This window comes from Pleurodeles waltl, chromosome 1_1 (assembly GCF_031143425.1).
Source record: "Pleurodeles waltl isolate 20211129_DDA chromosome 1_1, aPleWal1.hap1.20221129, whole genome shotgun sequence".
NCBI lineage: Eukaryota > Metazoa > Chordata > Amphibia > Caudata > Salamandridae > Pleurodeles > Pleurodeles waltl.
The window spans coordinates 442,437,705-442,465,502 of NC_090436.1; the positions used below are offsets into that span (position 1 = coordinate 442,437,705).

Sequence of the window (27,798 nt, forward strand, 5' to 3'; positions counted from 1 at the left end):
GTGGACCACAGGAAACTGGCCGCCAGGGTTACAGAGATGGAGAAAAGTGTAGGACACATGACACTGGACTTGGGAAAAATTAAGCACAATCTCCACCCCCTGGCCACTATGGTGGAGAGGCTCCAAGAGCAGGCGGAAGATGTGGAGGGCCCCCTGTGCCCAACAATGTCTGGAATAATCAAGGCTCAGTTGGCAGAACTCTTCATGGAACAATAGTTAATCATCAAAAACTTATATGGCAACCTCTCTGTTCTGTCATCTGTGGAAAGGGCACACCGGGTCCCGCAAAACCTCCTGGCGCCAGGGGACACTTTGCGTCTGTTGGTCACCAGAATGTTGAACTTTAGAGATTGCAACTGGATTTTACAGACTGCCAAGGCCCACAGCCCCTGGATGGTAATGTAGTCCACTTCTTTCCCGACTTTACACTACAGGTCTAAAGACAGAGGAGTTCCTTCCTGGAGGAAAAGTGAAGCTAAGACAACTGGACCTCCAGTAAGCACACCTGTATTTGTCTAAGTTGTGAGTAATCAAAGACAGCACATCTATTCACGATACTGGGAGAGGCATGGCACTGGCTGGAGCAGGAGGTAGTGGCTGTCGGAGGTGAAGTTGTCTGGAAGCAGGCCAGAAGGAGGAGCCATAGGTGGCATTGACGAGCGACCTCATTGGTGTAGAATACCCAGGATTCAGCGGTGATATCCAGCCCTGGGACTTCCGATGTTGCCTCTGGGTCTAAAGCGGACTCCACAATGGACCCCTTTGGAACAGGGCCTGAGGTGACCCTCCCATCACTTCAGAATTGCTAATATGATCAAACAGTGCTATTCGCTTATCACTGGAATGGGTGGCCTCCTGGAGGCCTTAATGCCAAAATATACCTGAACTTTGAACAGGGGGATGCCGAACAAGCTCTCGCATGATGGGACTGAGTGGGTGTGGGGTGGACGTAGCCCCATTCCTCTTCTCACAGGACTGAGTGGGCAGGGGTTTTGGTTGGGTTAGGGTCAGGGTGGACTTTGATTAGGCACTATGGCAGTGGGAGGCTGTAGGACAGACCACCCTAACTTCTTATCCTGTAATGTAAATGGCTTAGGCAATAAAATTAAGCAGGTGGTAGTCTCCCAGTACCTCTGATGCATTGTCCTGGGTGTCGTCTTCCTACAGGAAACTCATCTCTTGGCACAGACTGCAGATTTCTGGGCAGGGGCAGGTACCAGTCACTGGGCCATGCCAGGTTCTCTAGGGAATCCTTCGGGTGGCTATATTAACTAAGAAGAATCCCCCTTTTAAGGTCAGACAGAAATGTTTGGACCCAGATGGCAGGGTGCTCAGGATACAGGGGACTAGGGGAACCCAAGCCTTCATCTTCATCAATGTCTATTAATAATAATCCGGCTGAATACCCGGATGCTGGTGAGGGAGCTGCCCGTCAACGTTATCTTGTGGTACAGTGGAAACACTGTGATGTAAGGGACAAGGCTGGACACCTACAGGTGTAGTTAAGTTGGAGAGGAGGATGGAAGACCATGGGTGAAATCACAGCTACCACTGGGGAGAAGATTACCCAGGCGACTGACATCACTGAGGCATTCACCCTCTATTACTGTTTCTTTTTTTATCACCCACAGACCTCAGAGAAACAAGGCAGATATTACGCTTTTTGGCCTTCTTGAACCTCCCAAGCCCAGAAAGGGAGGGCTGTTGAAATGCTGGACGGCGACCTTACCCTAGGAGAGCTGTCTGAGGTAATAGCACCTGTGCAAAGTGGGAAGACACTGGGCCCCAGTAGATTTCCGGCAAAACTCTTAAAAAAAAAAGAAAAAAAACTGGGGACCTTGGTGGGTCCACAACTTTTAGCAATGTATGAAGACTCCTCTGAGCAGGAGTCACTCCCCCCAGATTGCCGGCATGCCCTGATTGCTGTAATACATAAGGTGGGCACTCCAATGGTTGACTGTGAGTCATACCACCAGGTCTCCCTGCTGAATTTGAAGACCAAATTGGTGGCCACCATTCTAGCCTGCGGGTTGACAACCTCAATGATCCATAGGGATTATACGGGCTTCACGCCTGGCACAACAAAATCTCTGAAGACTACATACTTGGCTGAACAAAGTGATATCGCCTGTCTAATGACAATTGTTTTCACTGTCACCGAGAAGGCATTTGATTCAATACACTGGCCCTATTTTTTTGCAGTCTAGAGGTTTTTTGACTCTGACCCAGAATTTGTAGTGGGTGACCGTGCTCTATGCCGTACCTACTGCAGCAGTGCACATGAACGGGCAACATTGGCTCCGTTACCTCTAGGATGTGGTACCAGATAGGTTTAGGCTCCTCCTGTTTGCCTTCTACATAGAGTCCTTGTCTGGCTGGATTAGGGCTACAGGTGATGGAGACGGTATGGAGGAGTGGCAGAAGGAAATATCTCCTTATATGCAGATGTCCTGGTTTTGCATCATGAACCTCACCGTTACTTTGGGCCCCCTACTTGACATGGTGGCGGTCTTTGGGGACTACTCCAGCTACATGGTGAATTGAGGCAAATCAATGCTGTGCAAAATCTGTAAATGGGATCAGAGGATCACTGTCCCTGATTCAATAAAAGTGACAAAGGAGGGGTTTAAGTACCTTTGCATGTATGTTATGCTGGACCCTGAATGCTTCTAGGAGCAAAACTTGGAGCCCCAAATGGTGGCTTTACAATGGGATGTGGCTGATGGAGTAAACTTTAGCAACACAAATGGATGATGGACGAAGTGCTGAACAATGCAAACACTCACCCCCAGTCACAGATCTGGGTTTAATCCATCATTCTTTTGCTCACCATGCCACCCCAGTTTGGACCCAGCCATACGCAAATCAGTCTTGACCCTGTTCCTCATGGGAACAGTCCAGCCCGAACTGCCAAGCCAGGTCCTCCCTGGACCGGAAACAAGCATCCTGGGACCGGTTTCAGGGTTTCACCCTTCATCAGCCAAGCTAGCTTGAATCCAGTGGCACAGTGAGCAAGGGACCCACGTCTGGGCATACCCTTTCCACTTAGGGCAACTTTAGCAACACAAATGGATGATGGACGAAGTGCTGAACAATGCAAACACTCACCCCCAGTCACAGATCTGGGTTTAATCCATCATTCTTTTGCTCACCATGCCACCCCAGTTTGGACCCAGCCATATACAAATCAGTCTTGACCCTGTTCCTCATGGGAACAGTCCAGCCCGAACTGCCAAGCCAGGTCCTCCCTGGACAGGAAACAAGCATCCTGGACCAGCATACCATTGGACCTCCAAGCTCCAAGTAACCAACGATCAGGCATATGCCCAGAGAAATGACTCTGTGGGTGCCTTGAGAGATCCTTCATGGATGAGCCTTCTGAAATACACTTTTTCTATAATTGAGCCGGTAGGTCTGATTTGCAGGCCCCGGAACAAGCTGTTTTGGTAGCCTGGGACAGTGTGAGGATGCATGTGGGCTGAAGGGAAGGTTGACCAAGGCCACACCTCTCTGGGAAGGTGGCATGCTACACAAAGTCTAGAAGTTACAGTGCTTCATCCAATGTGATTTCATTGGCATCTCCACCATTTGGAATGTGATTTAAGGGGGGAATGTTGAAGCCCTTTGCTTTTTTGTGGGAGGACTATAAGCTAGTGGGCATGCAATATTATAATTATTCACAAATTAGAGACGTCTTGTTGACTGACGTGGTAGACTGGCTGGCTCTCCCACATGCATCCCTCCTGGAGACTTACTTGAAAACTGGCTCGCTTAGTTGGAGGTCGGTTTCCCCCACTTGCAACATGATCATAAATAATATCCCAGACAACCTCAGGAGCCGATGGGAACTAGGCATGGGCCTCAAGGAGGACGTGAACTGGGAGGCAGCCCTGATGTATCTCCAAAAGGTGGCCATCAGGGCTCAGTTCCACTTAATACAGTAACAAATTCTCCACAGAGTATTTATAGCTAGAAAAAAACTTCACAAAATGGGAAATTATCCTAAGATTACGATGTGGGCCCCCAAAAGGTCCTTTTTCCACACGCTATGGGAATGCCTGGAAATCCGTGCACGCTGAGAGGGAATACTGAGGGAAACGGGAAGAGTACTAGTATGTTGCTAGAGGATGTCCTTAAAAACTCCACAAGATATGGGGCCATAGGAGGGGGTATTATGAAATGGGATCAGACGACCCAGCTGGAGGCCCTAGACTTGGAACCACTGCACCCAGAGCCTGGATATGGACACTAACCCTAACCATTCCCACCTGTTGGCCTCTCCCTTGGGGGCTTGTGTTTAAGTATAGATGTGAAAACATCTCTTGTCGAAATAGGTGAGAAGCTGAGAAGTTAATGGTGCACAGGGGTTAAGAGGGAGGAGCCAGGGCACTAAGTAGAATGATGAGGTGTCTTGAATGCTATTGATCTTGAGAGAAACATATGAGGAAAAGTCCTTAACAATGGGTAGTGATGAATGAGTGATAAAAGTACATAGAAAGGAGATTAGGTTGGTGACTGTATGTGCAAGATATTTAGAATGAGGCTGAAGTGATGTGATCGGATTTTGGAAGTAGGTGGATTTGACATTGACCCTGGGGGTAATATTGTAAAAATGACAAAATTATCTGTTATTTACACCATTTGCAAAGGGGCATCCTCATCCTGTTTTTCATTGAATATTTGGTTTGTGGACATGAAGTAGCAGGTTAAAATGGGTGAAAATAATTTTTATCTGTGTGTGTTGAAAGCATGGCAAAGAATTTTGTTGAAATTTCAAAGAATGTATTTTCCTTTAAAGTTGTGTGATTGTCGTTAAGGTCAGAAAAGCCAGGAGGGAACAAAGAGAGAGTTTCCTTTTTGAGATAGAAGAGGAGGTGATCGGTGAGAGGAATGTTGACCACAGTTTATAGATCAGTACGTCATAGCCAAAAGGGAAGACCTCATATGTGAAAGGGAATATCAGCTTGTTAAAAAGTAAGAGCTCCAAAAACCTTCTTGAGTGATCAAATAGCAGTTGTAAGACAAGTATGTTCTGTAGTTAGACTTTGAGGTTTAGATTAAAAAGCAGAATCAGAGGAGTTCTAGGCTCACATAGATAAATTACATTGTTGAATGACCTAAAGGTACCTGTTGGTTCACAGACTGCTAGGATGCTGGTCTTTAAAATGACATTGACTGGGGTGAAGTGGAATTCAAATTAGGAAAGCGGTAGTAGCTATAAGAGCAGGAATTGCAATGAATGTTTTGTTAACTAAAATGCCAACCCCACCATCTTTGCATTTTATTCATGGCATGAGTGAGAAGATAGCATGGCCATTGTGAAGAGCTGCTGCTGTGGTGGAATCATTGGGACTACATAAGTCTCAATGATAGCTGTGGAGTGTATTGTAGGGTAATGGATTTTGAAATTACCTTTCTTAAATAACTTTTTGTTAGAAAGAGACCAGCTTTGGGGGAGCGAGGGGACGGTGAGGGGAATGTACAAAGAGGCATGTTTTACCATTCACTGTGGCTAGGATGAATAGAATAAGCAATGTGATGGTGGTTTCTGATGGAATCTATTGTACAGTGTAAATGATGCGACTTGGAGAAGAGATGGGTCTGAGGGGCTTTATTAAGCAGTTTAAGATGGAAATGCCCGTAGTGTTCCTTAGTCTGCAAAGAATGAAACTGGAAATACAGTAGGGTGAATGGTTTAATATCTGGTAAGGCGAGGAATGGCAGGTGAGAATTTATCCTGGTTACGCAGAGTGTAAGCATCAAGAACTGTCACTTTTTAGTACAGCACATAAAAGTATGCAATTTGATAAATTTACTTTGAATCATCATTAAATAGACCATTTATGCTGATAGTGTCAGTTAACCTGCAATACTTTATGCCTCCCCAGTAGGACAATCAGCACAATGCTTGGCGACTGACTAGGAACAGTCCTTTTTGGAGATTGCACACAAATTATGCAATTTTCTGAGCTTTACTTTCTTATGTGTACTTTATATGTACATTTTAGAATGTAGATAACAAGATCGGTTTTACATAAACCCTTTCTTTTGTTCCTGTACCCAGTGTCTTTGTTCAAAATAGCAACTAATCACTCAGTCAATTACAGAACTGTTTATTGTGATATGGTGTTGTATGCCTGTTAGAGCTGGCAGCTCTTTGCGTGGTTCCCCTATACTTTATTTTGTTTCCGATCTCCTGTTTTGGACCCTGTGCTGTAATTCTTTTTTTCTGGTTGTGATACTCTGGGCACTTTACCACCTCTAACCAGTGCTAACTTGCAAGTGCACTCTGTCTAAAAGATATTGGTAACTGGTTCTCCATGATTGACACATTTGATTTACTGATAAGTCCCAAGTACAGTCCACCGTATGTGCCCAAGGCCTGTAAATCAAATGCTACTAGTGGGCTTGCCACACTGATTGTGCCGCCCACATGAGTAGCCCTGCAAACATGTCTCAGGCCTGCCACTGCACTGTCAGTGTGTGCAGTCTTGCAATGCCGATTCGACCTGGCAAGTGTAACCACTTGCCAGGCACAAACCTTCCCAGGCGGGAGGGTGCAGTGTTTTATATGTCCTGATAGTGAAATACTGCCAAATCACTATTGCAAGGCCTATCTCACCTATAGGTTAACAAGGTGATTGCCTTTAAGTATCTTTTAAGAGTAGTTTCCCATTAGGAGCAGATAGAAATGTGGAGTTTGGGGTCTCTGAACTCACAATTTAAGAATACATCTTTCTGTAAAATTGATTTTTAGATTGTCTGTTTGCAAATGCCACTTTTAGAAAGTCGGCATTTTCTTGCTTAACCATTCTGTGCCTCTTGCAAGTAAGGAATCGACTCATCGTTTGCTTTTCCAACGCATGCCCGCCGGTGCTGCTTTAGCTTTGACGAATACCAGGTACTTTGTGCTAAAACAACCCATCCATTGATTTCTATGAATTATGCCTCTTTTTACTTTAAAAATGTATATCTTTGGTTGTGTGCGTTGGATTTATGTCGTTTTGGGCTTGTTTGATTTATATAAATATTGACTATTTTTCTTAACTAGTGTGGAGTTCTTTGTGGTGTTTTCACTGTTACTGCATGTGTTTGTGCAAATACTTTACACGTTGCCTCTGAGATAAGCCTGACTGCTTGTGCCAAGCTACCAAGGGAGTGGGCAGGGGTTATCTAAGCTGTATATCTCCTTTGCCCTGACTCGAGTGAGGGTCCCTAATTGGACAGGGTGCAAACTGACTGCCAGCTAGAGACCCCATCTCTAACAATGCCACCCATCTCTCATCTCATGAACCAATAATAGTGTTGGCCAACATTATTCTAAAATCTTTTTACTCCCATTGAACGTGTGGAAGGTCCGAAGAATCTTATTTGCTCTCTTCCTCTGACAGATTTTGTCCTTGTTTATTTTTTCTGATTCTGGGGAAGTAAAGCTATGCAATTCTTTCTCAGCTGTCACAAATGTGTCCTTCACCGCTGTCTTAAGGTGGCCTTGTGCCTCAGACCATATATTCATTTGCCTTACTTATTCCTTAGATTCTCCATTAAAGCAGTTGCTGCATGCACTAAATGTCTCCACATGTAGAATGATTCATCTAAGTGGTGGGGGGAGCGGGGGATTCTGTCATACAGTATGAAATGTGTTGCTGTATCGTTTCTATGAAGCCTGATGCCCAGTTTGAGCCCCACTGTTTAGTGCAGAAAATTGAAAAGTTCAAAATTCATTAGACCATTTTTTGTTTTTGTAGCAAACATTTTGCCACATTCCATTCTGGAAGAGTAAGCGGGAATTTCTTATGTGTTTGTTTTTTTCCCATACTCGTGCTTTGAATAGGTTTAACTTTTTGCATGAACTTGTGGATATTTTCTGACATACTGTTGGGCTTTGACTAGAGTGAGGAGTGGTGTGTTAAAGACAGCATGATGCCAGGGGAAATTAATATATTTTCAAATTAATGAATTTGTGAATGTGACAAACACCATAAAAGCTTTAAATAAATACATCATATGAGTGTTTTATATACTTTCTGTTGAGCCTTCCTAATAGAAATTCTGGTTCGAATCGACATAGTTCAGATTAAATATTCACACCTTCAGCTATTCCTGAAAATCTTTTGTGACGTAGTTTTATTGGGATCCGTTTTCTTACATCCTCTATGCAACACTAATGTAGGTGGTGTTTAGCTAGAGCGTTCTATCATGAAATAAATAAGATATCTTGAGGCTGCTCGTGGCAAAACTGGTAGCGGAAATGTATCTGTTTTTCTCCATACTGTAGCGTTGCAACATAATTCACCAGTTCACTTACAGACTTGATTGGACTCGGATCTGCTTGGGGCCTCGTTATATGTTTCTTAAAGCAGTTTATATCCTCCACGCATAAGCCCATAATTGCTGATTTGAGGAAATCCTCATACATTTTCATTACCCACACCTCATTCGAAAGTCAAGTTGGCCAGTAAATGTTGAGTTATTCACCAAACCTGATAAATACTGATGGCATGCTGTGTGTACGTGTGATATTTATCGGGTGTGGCAAATATCTCACATTTCAAGTTTTTATTCAGAAAATCTGGAATTACATTTGGTATTTCCCGCACCAAGTTCTGAAGGTATTTTCAGTTTTTCTTGCATATTTTCCGGCAGTAAATTTCAGTAGGTTTAACTTGCTGAGGATATTAGTAGAAAATTGCAGGGATGAATTGTTTAGAATTTAAGTAGAGATTCTGTTCCTTGCGCAAACTATTGTAGGTACAGGGTCCAGACACTGCCCCTATAATCAAATGATCCTGAAGCGGGCAAATGGAAGTGAAGGTTTCAGCAGGTTTATGCCTCATTTATGTGTATGTTCAAGACCTAGCTTTTGAAAAGTAGTGTGCGGTAGGTGTGACGGCTCTTCACTCATCCGTTTCTGCTTCGGGTACATTGAAACGGCTCACAGCATCATGTAACACTATTAAACAATCATTCAGTTATAAAGGTCATGTATGTGTATGGGCAGTTAAAAGAAAATAATAGCCTGTTACTTTGAGTGTTTTTAATATCTCGGAGCATCAAATCCGCTTCTTCCTTTTAGAGTACTTGTTCAATCAAGAATGTTTCTTTTTTTGTATTGTTAACTCTTATTGATTTTTAAATGTGGTGTGCGTGTTTTGAGTCTGCACTACAGTTTCACTGCCTTACAAACGGTGTAGCTCGGAAGCAGAAGGTGACATGCACAAGTTGTCTGTTTTGTTTGCTAGTCCCAGAAATCATTGCTGCCTTGGCTTGCCTCTATTCAAGTGAAGGAAATGACAAATGTTCTGGTGCGTTCGCTGATAGTGCTTTATATTGGTCACAAGGCAGTGATACAGGGCGCGGAGGGAATTACAATGCATCTCCGGCAGTTCTCTCCTTTAATAACCAAAGAAAATGCACCGCTTAATTTGCATGGTGAAACTTATTATCTTCTCACCTTTGTTTACATGATCGCTAATTTGACTGACGTTAAAATCCAGACATTGTATCCTTTTCTAACTATATGGGCACCAAAATGCCTATTTTGCCTATCCCTCTAGGCAGCGATTGCATTATTTCCATCTATTTACTTGTACATACCATTGTGTGTGAATATACCTCTCTGCTTTTATTGAGATAAACCAACATGCCTTAGCTATGTTTAGTGCATCGTTCTGAACAATGAAGTGATAGTAAGCCGTGGTCACATTAAAGCTTTATGAGCCACAGCTAGGGGACGCACAGACGTTAATCTCCCTAAATAAATATACAGATTGTAACTGCCATGGACTGCATATTTTGTGTGTGAGATATGCAAGTGCAAAGCTAATTTATTTCCTACGCTCCCCCCCTTAAATGAAAGAGGATGAGATTACCCTTTCCCTAGTGAGTCTTCATCATCTAAGTGGAAGAACCTGGAAAGGCGATCTACATTGGCATGAGCAGTCCCAGGTCTGGATCGTGGGTTTGGGATTTTCACCTTTCATTTGTTGCAACCATCTGAGAGGCCTGCGTTCTGTCTGAACTGTGAAGTGAGAGCCAAACAGGTATGGCCTCAGCTTCTTCAAGGCCCAGACCATAGCAAAGGCTTCCCTCTTTATGACACTCCATTTTTGTTCCCTAGGGCGTAGTCTTCTGCTTATAAAAGCAACATGCTGGTTATGTCCCTCATCATGTTATGGGCTATGACTGCCCCTCCCCCAGCTCTGAGGCATCTGTTTGGACAGTAAACTGCCTGGAGTAGTCTGGAGGTTGTAGGACTGGAGCAAAGCTCATAGCATTTTTCAGAGCGTCAAAGGAGGTTATAGTGCCAAAACCCTTCACAGATCTCCTATAATACCCAGTCCAGATCCAAAGAACCATCTTTTGGGCTGCGGGAGAAGAGATCAGGGAGAGGTTCACTTTCTTCTCCCTGTCCCTCGTCTATAATCATGAGCATGGTCACATTAGCTCTGTCATAATAGGGTTTTAGGAGAATTACATTAAATATTATTTTGGGATTTTTGCAACTGCTGGGATCAACTAAATAACTGACCTCTCCTTTCTTTCAAGTATGGGACAGGGCTCAAACCACTTGTCTTGGAAGCCTAGGAGCCACAAGCTCCAACACCCAAACCTTTTGCCCTGGTTGGAATTCCACCATAGCAGCTTTTTGGTCATACCAGTGCTTTTGCAGCTCCCGGCTGGCTGAAGGTTGTGGCTTGCTTTTTCATGTACTCTGCCATCCTTGAACATAGACCAAGTACATAGTCCACTATGTCTTGCTTGGGCTCTTTGAGAGGCTTTTCCCAGTTTTGCCTTACAAGACTCAGTGGTCCCTTAACAGGATGCCCAAACAAAAGCTTAAAGGGAGAGAATCCTACTTCCTTTTGTAGCACTTCCCTGTAGGCAAAAAGCAGACATGGAAGTAAGCCATCACATCTCCTTCTGAGTTTTTCAGGGAGTCCTCCAATCATGCCTTTTAGGCTCTGATTAAATCTTTCAACCAACCCATTTATCTGCGGATGTTATGGGGTACTGAACTTATAAGTTACACCACATTCCTTTCACGTGTTTTAGGTATTCAGACATGAAGTTAGAACCTCTGTCGGATACTGCCTCCTTAGGGAACCCAATTCTGGTAAAAATACCCAGGAGGGTATGGCTTCAGGATATCTAGTGGCCTGATCTACTACCACTAGGATATATCTATTTCCTGATGTCGTCTGAGGGTCATGGGGGCAACAATATCAACCTGTACCCTTTCAAAGGACACCCAACCACAGGTAGTGGGATTAAGGGGACTTTAGGTGTCCACTTGCTTTGCCACTGGCTTGGCAGGTGACACAGGACTGGCACAAGTCCTTCACCTTCTGGGACATTCCTGGCCAGTCAAAATGATTAACTAGCCTGCTGCAAGTTTTGTTCTGGCCCAAATGCCCAGCTAGGGAAACGTCAAGAGTGGGACAGGTTCTTTGTCCCTGGCACAAATCCTCCCTGGAGGTTCCACCTGGTCCTAAGAGCTCTGGGTGGTAAGGCCCAAGCTCTGCAGGCTCAGATCCCTCTGGGAATAACAAGTCCTCTTTCTTATAAGAGGGGTTTTGACTTGAGATCTGTATAGATGCCCCCCCCCCCAGTCTTCTTGTCTTTTCTCTTGGAATGTTGGTCAACTATTTCAGGATCCAACACTTCTTTTTTTCTCTCTGAACCACCACCCCCAATTCCCCCAGTCAAGTGTTACCATAGCCATGGAATGAAACTTTGTGTCATTGTCAGCATTGGTGACAGGATAAGACTTCCCTACCAGGAACTGATTTGAGTGGACCTAGTGCTGGGTCACCATCGTGACACTAGCCCCTGTGTCCTTCAGGACTTCAACGTTTTCCCCATTTATCAAAGGGTGCTGCCTGTATTTTTATATATTACTAGGCTAGGCAGCACATGGTAATTCCACACCTCCCTCTGTGACTAGTGTTGTTTCTGTGGGTTCACTGACATGGTCAGGCCACAACTGTGATCCCATATGGAGATTAGCAACTGTATTTACTGTAGGTTGCTAGAGGCATTTTTCTTGTTTTCACAGCTAGGGTCTCCAGTTTGGTGCCATCTATTCTTGCAATCATAGCACCAAACATTGTTGGGATCAACGTTTCTACCTTTGTAGCCACCCTTACTCTGTGAGGAGTCTCTGGGCCACCCTGCTGTACAGGTTTTTGGGGGCCTTGAAAAGATGTTGTTTTTATTCTGGCTCCCATGTTTCCATTGGGGGGAGGTGGGGCTTTTTGGCCTCTTTCTTTAGGTCTCACCTACCTGTGGTAGTTTTGGTCACCCTTGTCTTGACCCAGTGGTCTGCCTTCTTCCTCAGCTCTACAGGAGAAAGTGAGCCTAGCTGTATCAGGTATTGATGTAACTTCTCATTGTAACAATTACTTAGCAGACGCTCTTTCATGAATAGGATATACAGCCCATCATAATCTTGTAATTTGTTACCAGCTAACCAACCACCCAGCATTCTTACTGAATAGTACACAAGTTTGACCAAAGCCCTCAATCAGGGTATCCTTCATAAGGTCATAGGGTTTATAATCTGCCTCATTCAATGTCAGAAGCCTATCCCTGCACTTTCCTGAGAATAACTTCCACAACAGTGTGCCCCAATGTTTCTTTTCAATTAACCACACAGTACAGACTCTTTCAAAGGCAGAAAAACATTTTACTATATCATCCCCTTCTGAGAAGGGAGGAACAACTCCTTTTGGGAGTTTGCGATTGAAAGGTTTCTCTCTCAGTACTTGTATGCTGCCACCAGAGATGGGTCCTAGACCCAACTCTTTTCTTTTGGATTCCATTTCCAAAAGCAGAGACTTCCGTGCCAGTCTTTTGGTCACCTGTCTAAAGCCAGGTCTTCTTCTATGGGTGCACTAATGCTAGAAGAGCAGGAGCTACCCACATTCCCATTGTCAAAGGCATCATCCTCTCCATCAGAGACTTTACCACCTATTACCTCTGTGGATTGGGATTTTTCATGTTGTGCCACCACAAACCTAAGCTGGTCTAATTTGGCATGTTTCCCATTAGGGATTTTGTACAACTTGTAGAGTTTCCTTACTGAGCATAGGTATATGCCATGTAAGGAGCCAGGTCGAGCTCCTGCCTCTGGTTCTCTGAGTCTGACATTTTCTATGCTACTAAAGTTCAGACCTTTTTAGAAATTTGGAACCCCTTTTGGAAAAGGTCAACTAAAGTAAGGACTTTTAACTCTAATTCTTATTGTAAGGACCTAACTAGGGTCCTAGTAATTAGTTTCAAATTTAGCAAAAAGTTTAGCCAATTGAAAAAAATACAGTTAAGCTAAAGAAATATGGAGAGTTTTATATATGCTCACAAATTGATAAAGTGGTATCAGCAAATGCAAAGTCTTGTATCCCACCACTGAGACATCAAATGTAGGAGACTGGTTCTCTATATAGTGTACAAAAATGATGTGCACTGTGCCGAGAGTTGAAGCAACCGAACCTTGGTTTACAGAGGTACAAATTAGACCACCTAATGCTCTAACTTTTGTGGTAGCTTCATCGAGCAAATAGGCCAGTCTTGGATAAGTGCAAAGCATTTTATTGTACTCAGTGTCAAATGTGGACACATACTCCAAGGAATAACTCGAGACCTATTTTTAAAAAACTTCAGATTTTTTATACAAGCTTTAAGACCAAGATCATCAAAATCGGGTAAGTACTGTTTAAGTTATGATTTTTCAAAGTTTAGAAAATGTCTTGCATTAGTGCGTAATTAGCATCATGGAATCAATGGGCGAAAACTTGAAAAATGCATATACAGTCAGACAATGTGTTTAGCAGTGTCTCCTTTTGTTTTTAGGTTGAGATCATCAAGAGGTCCTCTGGACCAGCTGGAGAAGTTAAGGCGGTTCCCCTTTTTGACGGGAGTAGCTGGTGAAAAGTCTTTGAAGCTGGTGCAGGACACTGCGGGGGACCACTTGGAAAAGCAATGCACAGGCAAACTACCAGATGAGTCAGTTGGGGCCCCTTGGAGTGTAGGGGTTGCAAGGGGTGGGGGACCCTTAAAGGACAGCTGGTTCTCTGGTGCAGGGCCCAGGGAGGCCAGGTGCAGAGGAGCTAGGTGAGCCAAGAGCTGTGTGCAAAGGTGCCCCTGGAAGCAGGAGACAGGTCACTTTGAGGGTGCATTTCAGATCAGCAGGGCCACTCTGAGGGGTGGGTCTTATATGTCCTGAAGTCCCTCGACTAAGGGCTTGTTCCTGGTCCTTTGGGAGGCTGGAGTTGACTTTTCTTCTTGGAGATCCAGTACCCCAGGCTATTGCACAGTTCAACCACTGGAGGTCGTAGCACCACCAGACTTAGCACACTTGCAGAGTTTGTCCTCCGGGTCTGTAGGGTGAAATTTGGTCTGGCTGTTGTCAGGTTCCTTGGTCAGCGGCCGGTCAATGACCTGGACTTCACTGATCTTTTTCTTCTTTGCTGCAGGGAATGAGGCCTTCACTCTGGAGGGAGATCTTGGCAATTTTCAGAAGGGTGGAGGTCCTCTGAGGTTTTGTAGAGTCCATCTGATGTCCATGCAACCCCTCAGCGGCAATTGTCGAGTCTTGGGTGCAGAAGACAGGGTTTGGCACCTTTTTCTTTGTGCAACAGGAATACAGTTTTCGAGCCTTGGGTCTTCTTTCTTGCAGGTCTTCTTGTGTCCTTTGAATCTGATCTGCAGGTCTAGGGGTGCCCACTGAATACTGCATTCAGTGGGTGTTTATGGGAGTACCTAACAGTGACCGATTGGTCATCTACCTTAGGGTGGCTACACCAACTATGTGACCGATCCTGTGGGCAGAGATCACTTCTCTATCCCTCACAGGCTATTTTCCTACCATGCAAGATGGAGGAAAATTAAATGAAGAGGCACCTTTACATGCAACACCTTAGAGGTGGTGCAAGCTGGGCGTGGCCACTCTTCCTGTCCTCTGTGCATTTTCCCACCGTTGCTCCCTCCAAAAGTCAAAGTTTGCAAAGGGGGTGGCCATCTGCTGCTAGCAGCAGGCCTCAGGGGTCGAGTTTCAAGGGTGGCAAGCCCTTTAATGCTCACAGGCAGGGCTGTGCACAATCCTGGGGGAGGAGGTGCAACACCTCTGTCCAGGAAGGGCTTTGTTTTCTGAACCCAGAGAGCAAAGGCTGTCACCCCAAGGTTCCAGAATCTGTCACCAGGCAGCAACCATGTCAGAGTTAGTTAGCTTTTGCAGGGGTTACCTTGTAGTTGGCCCCTGGCTACCTTGTGCAATAAATCCAATACGGGTACCAGTTTGGATTTATTGTTCTGAGATGTTTGATACCAAACAATCCAGGGTTCAGATTGGCTATCATGTAGCTGTGAAACTCGTACTGACCAGTGTCCAGCACATGTATGTAAAATGGCTGCTCTGTTCATTTACTACGTCCCAGGTTTGGTAAGGACATAGTAGGGGCATATTGCTCAAGCACAGATGCCCACACGTGCAGCATAGTGCACCTTGCCTAAGGGCTGTAAGGCCTGCCAGAGGGATAACTTACCTATATTGCATGCAGTGTGTTGTGGACAGGTCACACAGGCTGTGTGCCAGGTCACTTTTGCATTTTAAGATTCCACCAGGACACTCAGTCTGCAATGGCAGTGATGGGTGCACTTGGATGAATGGTCCCTGAGGGTGGGGCCTACCCTTAGTACCCCATGTCCTGGGTACCTAAGTACCATTTACTAGGGACTTAATAGTGGCGGCTAAAGGTGTTGCCAATTATGCCAATGCATCACAACAGTTTTGGGAAAGAGATCTGGCCCAGGAAACCTGGTTAGCAGGAGGCCTGGGCGCTAACAACTTTGAAAGCACATAAAATACCAGGAAATAAGTAGGGGGGGCTAACCATGTCAAAAGAGGCACTTTTCTACACAGTAAAAAAATAATTTCAGCAAAATTAAACCACTTTAAGATGTCCCCAAAATTATGCACTTTTTCTGACTTTCACTATTACCATGTCATTCGTATTGACTTTGACATTCATGCAATAACAAACAATATAAAGTTGTGAACATTTTATTGTGGGTCTTATTTCTACCTCAACCAGGTTTTCTAGCATCCATCAAAGACCCAGCAACAAAGGTCACTGTTCTCCAGCTTTATGTGTGCTCAGAAGTGATGGCTTTCAGACTCCAACAGACGTAAGGTGGAAAAATCCAAAATTGAAGCAAGGGACTTGCAGGGGCTTGCTGTGCTCCAGACAGTCCTCACGAACCAGTAATTCAGTCCATGCCCCCCCTCCCCCTGCACCAGGTATATAGCACCACAGCTGATTTGAAGAACAGTGCTCCAAGGCACAAAGTGGTGTGACTCGTTCCTAGATGTGATTCCTTTGTATTGGTTGTCAATCCTTTTGGGTTTTTATTTGTAGTTTTTTTTTTTCAGTTTAAAGCATCACTGGCATGGAGGATTCTTGTGGGTGCATCTGCCTTTCTGTGGGGCACACACTCTTGGGGATTGTATGGGAGCTCCAGAGCCCACACAGTCTTAGACCACTCCTCACTCATTCAGCACTTCTGTCATGCTGGCTGGGGAGTCCGCTTACTCTCTCCTCCTGACTCCATCTTCACAGGCCCACGCAGTGAGGCAGAGTGGGGGAGAAGGACAGGAGGGATCAAAATGGTAAATTCTAGTGCGAGGGAGTGCTCTCATGCTTACATGGCCCCACCTCTAACTTTGGGGATAATAGATTCCCCTCTCCCCCAACCAAAATAGCACAGCACAACAGCACTTAGGAGCACAGCCTCACAGGCTTCTTGGGGGGGTTTACCATTAAAGTGCTGTACACAGTGACTATTTATTGGGCCCAGGTGCCTCAGAAAATACCACCCACAAACTGCTTGGTATTTGTAATGTTTGTCCAGCCTCAATGGACATTTCCTCACAGGGTTTCTGTTTCTAGCTCTTGGTATCAGCTCCATGCACAGAGTGTTAAATTGAGCCTCCTGGTCTCTAAAATGTTGGTATCCAGCAGAACAATTAACTTGGCCCAGCAGGATAGGTCAAAGCCCAAAGCACATTATGTCTGTCTCAGGGAAATAATCCAGAAATAAAACTGTGGCAAGGACAACATGAAGGGCCAAACTGTTATTTTATATGCTATCAGACAAACAAGGCCAAGTACACCAATTTCCGCAATTGACTGTCAAGGTAACAAGGTGTGCTTCTAAGGAATATTACGTGGAAGGCAAGAGCTCGGAACTCAAAAGATTACCAGTAGACAAAATAACTTAATGTCTATCCCACTGCTTGTATTTTTGTAAAAGCAAGTACTTTAACCATTCAGAAAAAATAAATACTACACAATTCAGTTAGATAACCAAAAGGAGCCTGTATCTCTAATTGTGATACAAGCACTACAGCCTACCCCTGTTCCAGATTTAGTTCTCCATCCAGGTGACATTAGGCGCGACAGTACCCCAGGGTTCGTCCCGCAGCCCGACCCTCTTCAACGTCTACATAGCCCCGCTCACTAACATCGCCCAATCCCACAACCTCAACATCATCTCATATGCCGACGACACCCAGCTGATCCTCTCCCTCACCAAGGACTCCGCCAAGACCTACCTCCACGAAGGAATGAAGGCCTTCACCGAATGGATGAAGAGCAGCTGCCTCAATCTCAATTCCTACAAGACGGAAGTCCTCATCTTCGGCTTCACCCCCGCCACATGGGATGACTCCTGGTGGCCTGCCACTCTCGGAACCGCTCCAACTCCCACCGACCATGCAAGCAACCTAGGATTCATCTTGGACCCCTCACTATCCATGACCCAGCAAGTCAACACCATCTCCTCCTCCTGCTTCTACACTCTCCGCATGCTCTGAAAGATCTACAAATGGATACCTACCGAAACCAGAAGAACAGTTACCCAAGCCCTCGTAAGCAGCAAGCTGGACTACGGCAATCCCCTTTGTGCAGGAACCACGGCCAAACTCCAGAAGAGGCTGCAACGCATCCAGAACGCCTCTGCACGCCTCATCCTGGACATCCCCCGCCAATGCCAGATCACAGACCACCTGAAAAACCTGCACTGGCTCCCAGTCAAGAAGAGAATCACCTTCAAACTCCTCACCCACACTCACAAAGCACTGTACAACACCGGATCAGAATACCTCAACAGACGAATCTCCTTCTACACCCTGACCCAGCATCTCCACTCCGCCGACCTCGCCCTCACAACCGTCCCACGCGTCCGCAGAACTACAACCGGCGGTAGATCATTCTCTCACCTCGCCACCAAAATGTGGAACACTCTTCCCACCCACCTGCGCCAGACCAAAGACCTCCTTACCTTCAGGAAACTTCTCAAGACCTGGCTGTCTGAGCAGTAGCCCCCCCCCAGCCCCCACCCAACGTCTTGAGACCCTCACGGGTGAGTAGTTTGCTTTACAAATCCCTGATTGATTGATTGATTGACAGTTGCCAGTATTTGTGGCAGAGGCATAAAGGATGCCCAGGCACATAACTCAGTTCAATAGTACTTACCCTAGGTTTAGTTTGGGCAGAAACTTGCATGTCCTCGTACATCTTAGTCCTTAACTCAGGTTGCAGGTGAAACTACGTGTTACCTGTGCAATGGTCTTGTAGATCGGGGGGATGTGACAGGCACATCACATGGAAACAGGGTTTCCTCAACCTTATTGATTTGAGGGCTGGGATCGGGGGTAAACTGAAAACATTCACAAAACTCATCCCACTCGACCTGTATTTTTAAATCACTGTGGTCTGACCAAAAAAATGTTGTCAATTGAAACTGTTATTATTACATGCATTTTATTTACTGCTTATTCATCATTGGTTAATATGTTTCATTGCCTTTTTCCATATATCAAAACATTTTTTATAATGCTCAAAACCATTTTATGAGCTAATAATACATTCAACATATTCCACAAAAGCATTGATAATGCAATGTATCCCAATAATACCACATACATTATTAGTGTCACACCCATCTGTCAATCCACTTTCTCACTCCCAAAACACATCCTCATACATTCATACTGACATGGCTTTCAAAGCTCCTAGCCACAATCTACATCCACCAAAAAATACAATGGGAATAGATCTTCTTTTTCTCAGCTGTTATCGTGTTGTGGGCTAGGATCACACATTAAAGTAGTCGACACTCATTTCAATGGCTAAAAATAATTCTAAATCCACCTTCTTCAGGACCAGACTTTGGTTAGAATCAACTCTGGTCGAAAAATGGGGGCTCATCTAAAAAATGGTACATGAATAATTAATAAGTAATGTCTTGACCACATGTTCAATTCTAACTTTCAAAAAATTTATTTGTTGTAAGAACCCTTGCACTTAAACACAACATCAAATATCCTGTAGCGGAAATACATCCCATGATCTCTAGTCAAACCTCCATATGGACCTCTGCATATAGAGTTGTAGGCTAAGAATTCATTGCCAGAAACCCTACCAAAGGTCCCAAGGTATGCAGTTAAAGCACAGTTGTGTGTTCCCATGATGCTCTACCACTATATTCTATATCTCCAGATCTAAGAGAATGGTGACAAATTCTAAATGTACCCCATGCGTGCACACTGTAGCACATGCAGTGTTACATTGCCGCAATCTCGAGCCATAACTCCGAGCTATGCAGTAACTGCACAGTTATATCTGCCCCAATTTCGTCAACCACTAATTTCGCTATTGCTGATCTCTGAAGGAGATGACAATTTTTATATTAATCCTCTGTGTACGCACACAATAAGCAGCGCTGTCATCCACATTAACTACTTTATACCTCCTCTTATTGTAGCTAAGTATAGCAAATCACTCCTTGGTATCTACAGCATGCATGCATGTGGGCCCTCACCGTACAAACATTTGCACCTTACCTTGCGGACACCTCATTCGATGTCCCACGATTGGTACCATTCTCCTGCTGACCTAAAAAAACAAACTGCTTCTGCTCACGCTATTTTTGACCGTTTAAATATGCATCCAGCACCTCATCCATGTAACGCTGTGGCTGCTGACAATTTGCCCAAAGCCACCATGTTTTTGTTCGCTGTATTGAATGATGTTTTACCCTTATGTTTGTTTAAACAGTAGTTCATGGATCTTATAAGCACCTTCATGAAAGGCCAGAAAATATAGTGTGATGAATATCACTGCTTAAGGTACCACAAATGTGACTTTCACAGCCTGAGCAAGATGTATGACATTATCACACATGCCTTTACAACGCAGCCTTTACCACACATGACTTTACAATGCATGCCTTTACTATGAACAGTAAATGAAACAATAAGACGTATATATTTAAATTAATGTTAAATTTACTTTTTTCCTTTTTTTAAGGGGAAACACCCCAAATTCTCCATTTTAGGTCGCTGTCTACCAGATAGCGCAGCTGTCTGATTTGCTAAAAACATCTTGGGGACATTCAGAAAGCTGGTCTAGTAATGCATTCTGCCTGTTGCTTGCCATTGGTTTTGTGGTTTGTAACTCACATTTTCTCGCTTTTCATTGCTTGGCTTTGTGTGTCAGGCTGTTAAGCTTAAGTTTGTATCTTCCCTTGCCCATACTTTATTTACAATATCCTTCTGAGTGTTTGCATTCTGTAAACAGGCCTGTAAATCTTATTCTTATCTCATCACATTTGCTGTGCATTCAAAGATAGAGGTCAAATGTCAGGCACTGTCTTCCGAGGGTGCTTGTTTACTTTTCTTTCTCTGACTTGAGTGAGAGGATTTATGTGACAATCTTGCCGGATACTGGGGTAGGAAAGATTTTTTTCTAGCACACAACAGCATTTAAATGAACTATAAGTATTTTAGAACATATCAGAATTAGAAACACAAATGAAGCACGTTTTTGTTATTTCTGAAGTGTGTTGGAAACAAATTTTTTAACATGATGAAGACAAATCATTGCACTAGGTGATGTAATTTCCACACATTTTCTTCTGTGCACTTTTTAGTTTTTTTTAGTAGACCTGTATGTTTGTGCAAATGCAACAGTCATTTGAATTGAAAATATGTTGGCAGTATGCTACCACACCATGAATACTCCACTTTGTGCCACTCCACTCTCTTCTGTACCACTGCACACCACTGCACTCTACTCTGCACCACTCCACTTTACACCACTACATGCCACTGTACTCTGCACCATTCCACACCACTGCACTCTACATCACTTCACGCTACACCTCTCTATTCTACCCTGTACCACTCCACTCTATGCCAATGCACTTTTTGTCACTACACCACTGCAGTCGACGCCACTCTTCAATACTGCATTCTACACCAATGCACTGTATGCCAATGCACACTACGTCAATGCAATTTACTCTTTAACACTCAACTCTGTGGCTGTGCATTCTACGCCAATCCACTGTACACCAGTCTAATCTACTTTGCACCATTGCACTCTACACCACTTTACTCTGCACTATTACACTCTACGCAACTGCACTCAACCCTACACCACTCCACTCTACACCACTTCACTCTGCACTGAAACAGTCTACTCTACACTACTGCACTCTACGACTCCCTACTCCACTCTGCGCCACTCCACTCAATGCCACTGCACTCTTCACCACTTTGCTTTTAACCACTGAACTCTACGTTACTGCACTCTACACAACTGCATTTTGTCACTGCACTCTACATCACTGTACTCTATGCCTCTCTACTCCACACCTCTGCACTCTAAAACTCTGCTCTCTCTGCCACTGAACTCTACACCAGTCTACTCTGAACTACTCCATTGGGGCCACTGCACTCTATGCCACTGTATTCCACTCCACTATACTCTACTCTGGATCACTTTATGCTACTCTTCACCACTCTACGCCACTGCAGTCTATGCCACTCGCCTCTACTCTGCACTCTACACCACTGCACTCTATGCCACTTGACTACTCTGCGCCACTACCCTCTGCATCCCTTAACTCCACTCTTCATCACTCTGCTCTGCCACTGCACTTTGTGCCACTCCACTCTGCTGTGCCCCACTGTAATCTATGCCATTGCATTCCATGATACTACATTGTACGCTGCTGAATTCATTACCACTGCACTCTACACCACTATACTCTGCAACACTCTACACCAGTCCACTCTACTCTATGCAAAACCAGTGTATGCCACTCTTTGCGACTCCACACCATGCCACTCCAATACACAACACTCCCTGCCACTCCACTCTACAGCACTTTACCCCACTCTTTACCCTTCCACTCCATGACACACCACAATGATCTTTTCTAACCGGCTAGTTGTAGCCATGCTGAACAGTAGCCATGCTTGTGTACAGTATGCCTAATACACATTGGCAAAGTCAATGGTTCTTGCACAGGCAAGACCTAATGGCTTTGCCAATGCTTGTTTTAAAATTACCTTTGCCACCATTTACCACTACCTGCCCCTAAATTCTAAAATCACCCTTACCACCCTTTACCACAACTTACATCTAAACCCTACAATTACCTTTGTCATTATCCACCCCAAAACCCTAGAGTTACCTTTTGTCACTACCCACCCTAAAACCCTCAATTTATCATTCTGTGTTATACTTATGATGTCATAGGTGATGTCATGAGTGATAGAATATGCGTGGTAATTAGCAGTGCATTGCAAGGGTGCAAGTTATAGTTATGGAGAGCTCGGGGAGGCGCCACACAGCCCCCCTCCACCTTATAAAAATTTCGCCGGCCCCAGGGGACGGGGTCCCTGGGGCCATTGCATGGCTCGGGTGGGTGGCCACACAGCACCTCTCCCTTTTAATTAGGTTATTGGGCCCGGGAAATGGGGTTCCCAAGGCCATTCTATGACTCTGGGACAGGGCTGAATTGCCAGCCTTGGGGAATAGGGTCCCTGGAGAGGCTCAAGGAGGGGACCACTTGGTCCCTTATAAAATTATAGATCCTGGTGGGGGTTCCCCAGGGCCTGCTGGAGGCTTGAGAGGGGGGGAGGGTCATCGTCATCCCCCTCTTACATAAATGCTGTGCCTCTCCCCTGCCCCAGCCCACTGCTGTTTTCCTTTTTTTTTTTTTTTTTTTTTTATGTGCACGAGCTTTCCCTTTTTGTTTTGTCACTGATTCCTTTTTGGTCCCAGGAGGGACCCCACCACCAAGGCTAGGTGGCCAGGGTATCTGTACCCTGCCCCCTTATGTCTTTTTTTCACATTTTTCCTAGGACTCTGGACCAAATCCTGATTCTTAGGGTGGCAGCCACCACTTTCTGGTTGTGGTGGTGGCAGACAGTCAGATCTCAGCAGGAGAACTGTTGTATCAGTCGAGGCTCCACGCCCATTAATTGCTCAAAACCTATTGAACGGATTTAAACCAGAACAGAAAAAGTGCTCTTTCTGGACCAAGATCTAGCTTTCTGCCAAAATTGGTGTGAATCCGATCAATGGTTTTGGCTATAGTTGTGTCTAAAGTTCGTATGGAAAGATGGATGGGGGAAAACGTGTTAGGGACTCACCTTTTATCCCGATTCCCCACCCCCACCCCCACCTCCTGCCCCTGCCTGACGATTCAACCCGAAAACTTTGCATGCGCAAACTAGTCAAAAAGTAGCACTTTTTTGGGAAAGTTTCATAGAGATTAGGCAAAGGACTCCAAAGTTTTTACCAGCACAGAAAAAGTTTTTTCTTTGGAAGCTAACCTTAACCACCATTGCGTAATATACTTACCGCACATATATATATATATATATATATATATATATATATATGTGTGTGTGTGTGTGTATATATACATCCCATGCACATGTAGGTTTTATTCTCCCAAGTCTTCTGTCCTTTTAAGAATCCTCTCCTCCTTATTGGCATCAATGAACAATTACAGCATGGCAAGCCCAAAGCCACGACACAGTTTCAATGGCTAGCAAGCAAATTGAGTTCCACTTAGGTGCAACATGCCTTCTTTCCTTCAGGAATTGGCAGCAGCACCACCAGCTCGCAGAATACAGTAACTGTCAGTGGATATAACCACATTTGATGCAGTGAACTTTTTGGGACAGTTCTCAGCAGGAACTGTGTAGAGATCGAGAGACGCACTCAAGTATTATGGCGCTCATGGCTTCGCTCTCCATTGTAGTCTGCTTTCTTAGTGTGTTCCTTAAGTTAAGAAGAAGTGAGATCTTCTTTCTGGACATTTTCCCCTCCTGCAGGGCCAGACAGACTTTTTCCTACTCTAAGCTGGAAGACCGGTTTCTAGAAACTAGGCAGCCCCTCAGCTCCTTGAGCCGAAAGTGCACACTTAAAGTGATGTCCCCTCACCACTGGCAGACCAGCTGTCAGGCAGCAACCAGTTCTCTGTGGGACGCTCCCTTACTTGGTCAAGAAAAACTTCGGCCTGGAGCAAAGTGGGATGCTTTGCATCCCACTTTTGTAGAGACTTTCCTGACAGATGTTGGTCCACAGTCTCAAACTTCAGTTTTGAATGGTTCTATTTCAGATGTCCTTCTGAGGTTGCCTTAAAGACTTAGCTTTTGTGTGAAGTGATGCCATTCACCGAAAGGAGCACTGTAGACGATTCAAAGCAGAAGTACCCAAAACATTCACACATTGAAGTGTGAAATCTTAGTTCTTGCTTGACATCAGCCTTCCTGAAACAGTAATTGGGGACAGAGAAAGGGACAGCTCTGGCCTAGATACTTCCTCACCTTGAACAACAGAAACTGCAGCCATACCCCCCAACCTTAGCATCCACTAATGACAGTCTTTCTTAACAAAAAAGCTTTCTGACCTATATTCTCCCTCTTTCTTTAGGAGTGTATGGGTCAGAACCCACTTCTTCTGCCCAGTCATTATATGTTTCAACTTTAGCACTTTTGCAGAGCTACAATACTATATCCATGTTAGGACTCCAGCCTAGATCTGTTCCTTGTATTTTCAAGGTGACCGAGTCAAAGGTTAATAACCTATATCTGTATTATGTGCATAATATCACCAATTTTGTTCAAAGCTGTAAAAATGGTATACAGAGAATTCTGAAATTTCATATTTACAAATACGTACATGAAATGAAAATTGGTAGATGTGAGTGGATGAAGTCCCTAATTCAAGATCTACGAGTCCTCATAAAGAGAAAACACTGTGGTGAAAGTGCTAAATGCAGAATTTGATGGTTTCCTTAACTCAAAACTTGATAGTGATTATAAAGACAAAAGCATACAGATAAGTACATATGAAGAAGGTTCACCTATCTTGGAATGCGACAAGTGTGCAGATTTGTTATATATTAGGATGGATGGGAAAGTTCTCTCTGCTGATGTCAAGTCAACTGGTCGTATTATGGAGAGGAAACAAAGTAGCTAAAGTTTCAATACTTGACAAGTGAAAATAGGGGATAGGAAAGATGTATATGATCAAGGACAATGAATCCGGTCAAAAAAAAGATACTAAATGCACAGTTACCTAGTGCCCCAATTTTCTAATTGCGGATACTCCAAATGAAGCTAGCAAATGTTTGCAACATGGTCAAATAAAAATATTTTTGGTAAAAGACTAAGAAAATCTGAGTCATAGAAAACTAAGAACGAAATGCATCTAAGTTGCCCTACCGATGCAGGAATAGTTAAGATAAGGTATAAACGTATTCTAAAAAGTAATTTATGTACTTGATATTTCTGATCAACAGCCTGGGCAACTGGACCAAAGGTTAGAATCAAAGATATCTTGGACAACTGCACTGGCTCCCCTTTGAAAACACACAAACACATCCTCTTTAAGATAGTGTTAACTATTATGCAAAATAGTTCACAATATAGGTCCCAAGTTCTTAGTGCAGAAATTTAAAAAAAAATATATGGAAGGAGTTGATGTCCTAATACTGAGGCAACACAAAAGGATGATGGATGGAGTGTTGAACAATGCAAACACTGACCCCCAGTCACAGATCTGGGTTTAATCCATTGTTCTTTTGCTCACCATGCCACCCCAGTTTGGACCCAGCCATATGCAAATCAGTCTTGACCCTGTTCCTCATGGGAACAGTCTAGCCCGAACTGTCAAGCCAGGTCCTCCCTGGACCGGAAACAAACATCCTGGGGCCGGTTTCAGCGTATCACCCTTCATCAGCCAGGCTAGCTTGAATCCAGTGGCACAGTGAGCAAGGGACCCATGTCTGAGCATGCCCTTCCCACTTAGGGCAACTTTAGCAACACAAATGGATGCTTGTTTCCAGTCCAGGGAGGACAACAAGTTGTTCTGAATGATGTACATCAGCTAAAGCAATTGAACCCTGCAGGTGTTTGAAGTTATAGTCCACTTTGTTATAGTGGTAGGCCTTGTTGGCAGATATTAAGTTTAGGAGGTAGCACACACCCTGTATATAACTGGGCTGCCCTAGACAGATCCCACTACACCATTCGAAAATATAGAACAGTTCAATATCTACTGATGAATGTGGACAGGCGGGATGTTGTTTGCAAGATGCCTTCTCAATGCAAATCAGATAACATCCCCTCTGGCAGCTAATTCAAAATTGGTATTAAATTGCTCATGGTGAAAGGACTTGCAGCATCCAAAATTAGATCAACTTTCTGCTAGTCTGATCTTGGGTAGTGTTAGCCTGACCTTATATACGAATATAGCTAAGGGAGCTCACTGTTCCGTCTTCCCTGTGTAATGAGGTTTGTTTCATAATTTCCCACCTTACCCAACAATTTTTTTTATCCTCCTTTTTTTTTTCTTTTTCAGTTCTGGCTTTAGATAAGACCTTTTGATTTTACTAAAATATGAATAATACAATTGCATATTGGGGCTTTCTCCCAATCCTCTTCATATGTTGTGCATTCACATTTTGCTAACGCCCACTGTAGCATGGGGCAGTGGTCAGCCTACTTAAGCCACTGGTTAACTTCACTTTGAGTGACTGCATTTTTCCCTCTCACAGGGAGCACATCCACACCCCAGTTAGATCACTTAATTTACAGTATTTTTGTTTTTACTTTGTAATTACTTTAGTGTTGCCTTTGTGTATAGAAAGCAGTATGCTTCTGATGCACATTCCATCTTTATCAGATCCCATCTCTTGCCAGTGCTGTTGTAAATTCCTTTTGGAGTGCTTTGTTTTTCTATCTGCTGCTTTTTCACAAAATAAGGGATTGTGTTCATTTGAAACTGTTCTATATTGTTATCCTCTTTTAACTTTTTTTTAATATTCTTTGTTTTTTTCTCTTTGTTTCTTTATTTCCTTTCTCTTTCATTTCCTTCCATCTTTCTTTTCTTCTTTCTTTCTCTTTCCTTCTTGTATTCTTACCCTTCCTTGTGTTTTCTTTCTTTGTTTCTTTCTGCTTGCAGCCACATCCAGACTGATTGACATTGTTAGGTCTATTTTAGCTAAGACCCTTTGATTTGTACTAAAACTATGCTTATAACATAAGGGTTCAGCCAGACTTCCCTATCAGTCTGTGGTTGGTGTAATTCGCGTTTTGCTTTCACCCGCTCCAGCGTGCATTGCGGGGCAATGCATCAACCCACCGCAGCCGTTTGCTGACTTCACTACCAGTTACAGCATGCTGACATTTCACAAGCAACGTATCCACACACAAAAGTATTTACCTTCAGTGTCACAGGGAGTACTGCAGGAATGTGTGTTTTTTTTTGGGGGGGGGAACGGGTTTAAATGCAAAAATCGTGTTTGCATGTAGGTAATGTTACTTATTTATTTATTTTTTAGGATTAATGAGTACCCAGGATATTCCCAAACTAAGTTTCCAAAAACCATGGCAAAACAAAACAAGAATTGCCAGAAGGCAGGTGGGCC

The 27,798-nt window shown here is 44.0% G+C and overlaps 1 protein-coding gene across 3 annotated transcripts in view; it reads left to right on the plus strand.

Annotated features, from left to right (window-relative positions):
* The window catches only part of MSH3 (mutS homolog 3), a 1,766,808-nt gene that overhangs the window by 343,365 nt on the left and 1,395,645 nt on the right, over positions 1-27,798 (plus strand). The window lies entirely within an intron of this gene.